Genomic DNA, 8,659 nt, shown 5'->3' with positions numbered 1-8,659 from the left:
GTACGCGGCGGCGGGCGGGAGGGGGGGGGTGGTATCAGGGGGAGTCGGCTTCTCCTCTCCCCGGGCTAGCACGCCGGCCCCGTGAGCCTACCTCCTACATCATCGTGACAGAGCGGAGAGTTGAGAGGGGTCGTCTCACCCTCGCTGGACTTGCTACGGTAGCTCTTGTGCCGCTTCTTGCTGCTATCGCGGCGGTCTTTCTTCTTCGCCTTCTCCCTGAGCAGTCGCCTGCCGACCTCCCGGTTCTCTATCTGCTGCAACTCCTGCTGCTGTCTGCAAGACGCAACGCAGACGCCGCCATTATTATACACGTTAAAAACACAAGGCAGCTGAGAAACGCTCGTGGCGCCCCCACGCGCTCTTCACGAACAGCGTCGCGTGAGCGTCAATCAATAACATCCATTATCAATCAATCATCAATCATCATCATCAATAATTTTCAGCCATCGTCATCAATGATACGTAACCAATATACATAGTGTCATCTCTTCATTATGGTAGTACTACCCGTGGAGTGTATTAACTCACTCACTTGGCTCAATTTCCGACAACGACAGCCGCGCTATAGTTTGAAAATAATCGTAGTACCATACGTTAATTCACCTAAAACTATTATTAAAATCCACTATGTACCCCCCCCCTCGCACTTTCTTTTTCTATGTGCTCTCCACTCGGATCATAGACGCAGCTAATAATCATAGGCGATAAGCTAAGTAAGCGTCCTATGTAGAAGTGAGTCGATGGAACCTAACTGGAACACGATAGAACACTAAGTGAAGGTTAACGGGTGGTAGCTGTCAAGAGTCCGTGTCACTCTCCGGCCCCCACATGTGCCCTCCATCAACAGTAGTGCATAAACACGAAGCCAACATCAGTAATATATGTAAACAGGAGCCATCGGCGGTATAACACGTATACATGACATCTAGCCAAGCGCACGGGCGGATCGGCGGTGTTAAAACTGGGCCGACGTCTGTCAGCGGATATTTAAAGCAAAACTCCAGGCTTATTTATATACGCGTAGTTGATTTATTACGGGACGCGTGAATATTTAGTTTCGGTGACGTCAGGCAGTCGTGATTATGCGGCGAAAAATAAAAGAGCGTATAAATAAAAAAAAAAGGCCCTGCAGTATCTTCGTTTAACTGTAAATGTGAAAATACGAAAATACGTGATTCTCATCTTTATTGTGTATTGATCGGCCGACAACGACAGAAGCATCGACAGAAAAAGAAGCCGCAATTTTCTATAGTGAAGAATGGTAAAAGCGCGCCGCCTCCCGCCGTATCAGGTTCGTCTGCTGCCTAGTGTTTTATCAGGATCGTCTCTTGTTTTATCGTTTTCGGAAGCCAACATTTTGGTTTATCACGTTTGCCTGCTTACTGTTGTTTGTTTTATGATTTTCGGAAGCCTACAAATAGTTTATCGTGTTCGCATGCGAACTGTTGTTTTATCATGTTTTTCTGTTAATTAATGTTTTGTCAGGATTGTCTCTTGTTTCAGGATCGTCTCTTGTTTTATCATGTTCGCATGCCAACTATTTCTACATCAAGTTCATTCGCTAGCTCTTGTTTTTATCATGTTCGCATGATAGCTATTGTTATATCAAGTTCATCTGCTATCTCTTGATTGTCATGTTCGCATTCTAACTCTTGTTGCATTGCTAACTGTTGCTATATCGTCTGCTGAGCGGACTATAACGCGACACGGGTTCGTCTGCTTCGTGTGGCAACATGCATCTAAACAGAGGAATTGCTCCGACCTGTGATTGGAAGATAAAAATAGACCCCGCCCACTCCCGCCGCATACGCTATGCTATGACCGGTAGGAACGTGTACTAACTATCATATGGAGCGAACGATTGGAGTTACATTTCTATAAATTCTAGCTATTATAGACATATGTCTTAGCCTTAATCTCTGTGAGTTTTGAGTCCTATTGAAGCGCGATTAGTCAAATTAATTAGCAAATATGACCGGTGAAACGAAACGTCACGAATTCTATTTTTATCCTCTAAAAAAGGAAAAGTGGGCGGGGTCTATTTTTCTCCTCCAATCACAGGTCGGAGTAATTCCTCTGTTTAGACGCACATGTGTGGCAGTCACGTCGCCTTCCGCGTGACGTCATCACATTATGGCGGCGGCCGGTGAGGGGATTTTCCGCGCCTGTTTATCTGTGTATACGTCTGCGAGCGGTGATGAATGCACGAGCGATGCTTCAGTCAGCGTTTGGATGGAATCAACTTGCCGGAGTTTATTCTATAAAGTTTGATAGCTTATAATTAAGTTTGAATAGTTTATAGTTGAGTTGCTGGGTTCATTTCGACACGGATTCACTGCATTCCAAACCAACTGAGTCTAGACTGTCAGTTACCCGCGCCCCAAGACAAGGTGCAGAAAGAGGCCGGTGCATCTATCGCAACAGACTGATGTATACATCTAGCCATTATATTAGCATGCCGATGACTGTGAAAATATGCGCATGCGAAACAATTCGATTTGCTAATAGCTGGGCGCTAATAGAACGCCCGCTGGCTGCTAAAGATACAAATAGGCAATCGCACTGTGTAAAGATGATGCTCTCTCTCTCTCTATCTCTCTTTCTCTACACCACCACCACCACCACCACCACCACCTTAACCACCACCACCATCACCACCACCACCAGCAGCACTAACAACCGCAGCACGCGCGCGCGTGTGTGTCTGTATACCTGGCTGCTATCATCGACGGCGGTGGCCGCCTCATTAGCCACGGGTTCCAGTGCTGCTGAACATTACTGTAGTACGAGTGGCTTCCCTCTAAGCTCGCCATCGCGGCCTCCATGCCTCCTCTCTCTATCCTCCTCCTCCTCTATCAGCCTCCTCAGCCGCCTCCTCTCTCTATCGTGCGCGCGTGCCGGAGAGTGCGAGTCGGTCGTAGGGGCGAGTATTACGTTATCAGGTAGCGAGTGTTCGTCCGACGTTTTCCCATAGTTCACACACACACGCGCGCTGAGACACTAGAGGCGGTGCCGACAGATGCAGACGCTGAGACACGCCGAGACACGCTGAGACACGCTGAGACACGCTGAGACACGCTGAGACACGCTGAGACACGCTGAGACACGCTGAGACACGCTGTGACACGCTGAGACACGCCGAGACACGCTGAGACACTAAGATACGATGCCGACAGATGCAGAGAAATGGCGATGCGTCGCCACCACGACACTAGAATGGTCGGCTACGATGGTGTTGGTAGATATAAAATGCGGTGTGTTGCCACGCGCTGCGGGAACACTGGCTAATGTTGGCACAGCATCGACGTACGTACGCGCCGTAAAACGCGTCACCTCGCTAAACACACGATGTGAGGAGCGCACACACGCACGAAAGCACGCACGCACGAACGCACGCACGCACGCGCGAGCACGCAGACGGCAGAAGCGCAGACGAGCCGAGAAAAAACTGTGCGAGTGCACGAATGAGGCGCGCGCGAAAAAAAATGCGCCAACGATGACGATGATGATGTCGACGACGACGACGACGACGATGACGACGACGACGACGATGACGACGACGACGATGACGACGAGATTCACAAAATGTCGGCTGCGTGAAGGCTTAACGCGTCAGCGGTTGGCGTCGCACATCTATCGCGCGTGTAAGCCTGCCGACGACGTGCCGTAGCCTCACGGGGCCCACGACATTACTTGCGTGTCTCGTTCTCTCTCTCGCTCTCTCTCTCTCTCTCTCTCTCTCTCTCTCTCTCTTTCTCTCTCTCTCTCTTCCTCTCTCTCTACTCTCTCTCTCCTTCTCTCTCTCTCTCTTCTTCTCTCTCTTTCTCTCTCTCTCTCTCTCTCTCTCTCTCTCTCTCTTGCCCGATCTTTATCTCGCGCACTCCCCTCTCTCACCCATCCCTATATCTTTCTGCCAGCTATCCTATGCTATAATCAATAGGGATTCGTTCACTCTGCAATCTAAACATGAATTTCAATCAGGCGCTATCGCACCTTGCGTAGCAAGAGGCCAAATAGCGGCTGCCGCTACAGGCCTCCAGGCGGCAACAGCAGCAACAGTAGGCGACGCCACGTGACGTCACGTATACTACTACGACCACATTTGGCGTAATTTAGCGACTAACGAATCATCCCAACACTTAGTCTGCGCGCATCGCGCTGCCTTGTTCTTGCCGCGTTAATCAGCAGCACCTGCTGCTGACGGGTGGCGAGGTAGGGTGAGGAGCGCGTCTATCGCGGTTAGATATAATCGAGCTCGGTCGGTCCCCGCGCGCGGACGCACGCTCCAGTCTATAACACATGTAGCTTTACGTAACTCCGATAGGTAGCAGCAGCAGCCTGCAGCAGCGGCAGACACGCAGCTTTCATGTATGCAGGTTGTATTTTATGCAGGTAAAGGGACCGCATAGCGAGTGAGAGAGTGCGTGCGTAGGCAACTTGCCCCTCTCCTAACGGTATAGGAGCTCAGGCGAGCACCGCGCAGGGAGATAGATACTGCACCAGCGAGAGCGCCTGGTGCGTGTTTGTGCAGTGAAGCTTAGAGTGTCTGTTCGTGGTAATATATGCTGTGTTCTCAAGGGCAGCGAATGATGCACATGAGAGCGGCACACGCTCATGAAGCTACGAGTGATTTTTAGTTAATTGGGAAAGATTTTGATTATTGCTGGATTACATGATGCATTGCACCGGCGTCACTTAATGACTTTATTAAATGTTTTAAGGATTATGTGTGTAAGTGTGCGCGTGTGTGTGTGTGTGTGTGTGTGTGTGTGTGTGTGTGTGTGTGTGTGTGTGTGTGTGGTGTGCGTAGGCTGCCGTGGTTGTGTGTGTGTGTGTGTGTGCTGTGCGCCGCGCGTGCAGCTGTGTTGTGTGGTGTGTGTGTGTGTGTGTGTGTGTGTGTGTGTGTGTGCTGCGCGCGCGCGCGCGTGTGTGTGTGTGTGCGCGCGCGTGTGTGTCGTGTGCGCGCGTGTGTATGTGCGTGCTTGCCTTTGTCCGTGTGTGCTGCGTAGTGCGTTCATGTGTTTCTTTGTTTTGTTTTTTTATGCGAACGTGCGTGCGTGCGCGTGCGCGCGTGTGTATGTATGTATGCGGGGGGGGGGAGAATACGCGTAAACCTGTCTAAACCTCACACGAATATTAATCTATATCGCTTACCTTTCTTCGTAGACGAACACGGGCGACCGGTCTCCGGGCGTATGCGGCGAGTGGCCGCGCTTATCACACTCATACACCGTTACTTTTGGCACTGAGGCTTCGCATGCTGCCAGATACGCACATGCTCGGGCGAAGAGACGTGTCGTGTTCCTGCAGACGCGCATAGAGACACTGTAACGCAACAAAAAACGAGAACGACCCACTCACACGACGGCGCCTGTTACACGAACGAACGAACGAGCTACTATACATGTATACACACGCACGACAACAACACATATATGCATTATTCCAAGAGTCCATAATAAAAATTAAATTTCTATTATAGACTCTTCATTATACATATACATATACATATACATATACATATACATATACATTATACATATACATATTACATCAGTACATGCTACATGTACATATACATATAACATATACATATACATATACATATACATATTACATATACATATACATATACATATACATATACATATAACATATACATATACATATACATATACATATACATATACATTATAACATATACATAATACATATACATATACATATACATATAATATACATATACATATACATATACACTATTACATATACATATACATATACATATACATATACATAATATACATATACATTATACATATACATATACATATACATATACATATACATATACAATTACATACATAATATATACATATACATATACATATACATATACATATACATTTACAATACATATACATATACATATACATATATCATATACATATACACTATACATATACATATACATATACATATATACATATACATATACATATAGCATATACATAAAAAATATACAAAAATATCATATACAAACATATACATATACATATACATATACATATACATATAGATATACATATACATATACATAATATTATACACATATACATATACACATATACATATACATATACATATACATATACATATAATATACATATACATATACATATACATATAATATACATATAATATACATATACATATACATATACATATACATATACATATACATATACATATACAATATTACATATACATATACACGTATACGTACAAAATACGCTACAACAATACGTGCCCGGCGGCAGCCAGCCCACACTGACATTATGTTTTCATACTGACACTGCATACTGTAGAATGAATACCACCATATATTATTATGATTCAACAAAATAAATAAATAAATAGAATAATAGCGGAATTTTCGACGAGCAAGCAAATGATGTTAGCTAGCTAGAAGAAGCAGCGGATAGTTCAACGATTCTCTGTATAATATTATGCTATATATATATATTATATATCTCTTATTATATAAATATACCTATATATATATATATTATATATATATCAGGAGCGTATAATGACAAATATTTGTCATTATTCGCTCCTGATATATATATATATATAAATATATATAATACACTAGTCACTAATAGAAATAGCTCTCACGCGCTTTCTCAGCAACATGTCCAAACAATTTACAAGCTCGTAAATCTATCGCCGACGTAATTCAATAAGCGACGACGAGCTATCCCAGAAGACCCCTCGTCAACGCCGACGACGAGAATGCTCGCCGACGTTAATCGAGTCCGCGTCCTGTTCTCAATCGTTGCCATGACGACCAAGCATCAGCAGCATCCGCTAGGAGGCGCTTGGTAGTGCGTGCCGGCTCGTCGCTATGACGACAGTCGTCGCGAGCCGCTAGACGGCGCTGCGCGAGAGCTTTACCTGAGATTCGGGATTATGGCTATCCCCAGCATTTTCTCCAACTCGGTCTCCCATCGTGTAGTCAGACATGCGGCGCCAGGGCTGGGACACATTCTCTGTGGAAAACCGTGAGCCATGTGAGTATAGATGGCAGCAGCGTCGAGCTACGTCGCAGCTCTGCCGCTCGTACAAGGGACGACCCTATCTTTCCACCCTCGCTTCCCACCCTATCTATACTCCTCCCTTACTCTAAATTCTCTCAGCTGTTCATATTCCCCTAACCACTTGTGTCCCATTCTCACTCGACTCCCTCCTAGCGTGTAGCGAATACCGTTATCTACCCTCATTTACTCCATACACCATTGTGCAACCACCGCTCTATCCAGTGGACTAACCCCCTACTGTAGCATTTACAGTAGAAGCAGCTGCGGGGCCTCAGGGTTACTTAAACGGAGATAGGCACGGCCCTATGCGCCATAGAGGCGCGGGAAGGATTTAACTAACTTTAACCGCTCCATCCACCTTCTCTCCTCATACCCTATATTACCCACCCTCACTCACCTCCCAGCCCCCGCATCCTCATCTTTCCTCTCACTCTGGTATTCACCTTCGCCCACACGTGTCTCTAAGTCTCCAAACTTAAACGCCCGCGTAAACGTAAGATCAGACGTCGCGACCTTCTTTGTACAATGTTATCTCTCGCTACGGTGTCTTTCATTAAGTAGACACCTGGATTTTTAATCAACATTAGCTTAACTATGTTGTGATGGCGCGAGACCGACGGTGCGGCGCTTTTGTGCGATTGTGCGTTACGAATTATCTCATTAGCACCTTTAATTTAACAGTGTTACAGAGGCGGCGATGATGTCGTTGAAGACCGTGATAGAAGGTCAAGGGGAGGTTGTTGTTAAATTCTAACAGACCGCGTTGCGGGGGAGGGTGGTTACGTTATAACAGGCTGTGTTGAGGGGGAGGGTGGTTACGTTATAACAGGCTGTGTTGAGGGGGAGGGTGGTTACGTTATAACAGGCTGTGTTGAGGGGGAGGGTGGTTACGATATAACAGGCTGTGTTGAAGAATACAATCGATATATATATATATATATATATATATAGGCCCTATAATATAACTGCGGGCGTTGTTAGTGTAGAAATAGAGCTAATGCACACAATATACTCATCGGCCATGTTAATTGTTCCAATGCTTTCTCTAGAAGCAAACCGGAGGACGAGGTAATTAATGCTATACCTCCTGTTTTATCCGAATTTTTGCTCGGAAAGTTTCAAGATCAACAATAAGTGAGATTGGAAAGTCCAGCTGTGCTGATTAGGCCACAGAAAAAGGGGGTATAAAATGGCCGATGCGCGCTTAGGAAAGTACATGATTAATGTAAACACTCGTGCGTTTTTCGTTTTTGCATTAACACAAACATTGCAAAATATCCCAAATAACCATAATCATATTTGTAAATATTTCTGTAAACAAAAACGCACATGTTAATTGAAGTACGATGTCAGTGAAGAGAATTATAGATCAAAAACCTAGTCCAGTCCTATCCTAACAATGTTATAAAAGGGCAGTTTTATACTCCCTCTTATCTAATCTCAATATGGCGGCGGGGACTTTCCGATATGGCTTATTCAAACAGCTCTGCGTGCTGTAAGCGGACGCCGCCTGATTGGTGAAAGTGTGCTCGAATTAGGTCAAAGGCCATTCGCCT

Source organism: Priapulus caudatus, unplaced genomic scaffold (assembly GCF_000485595.1).
Source record: "Priapulus caudatus unplaced genomic scaffold, Priapulus_caudatus-5.0.1 Scaffold59, whole genome shotgun sequence".
NCBI lineage: Eukaryota > Metazoa > Priapulida > Priapulimorpha > Priapulimorphida > Priapulidae > Priapulus > Priapulus caudatus.
Note: the sequence above shows the minus strand (reverse complement) of the source record.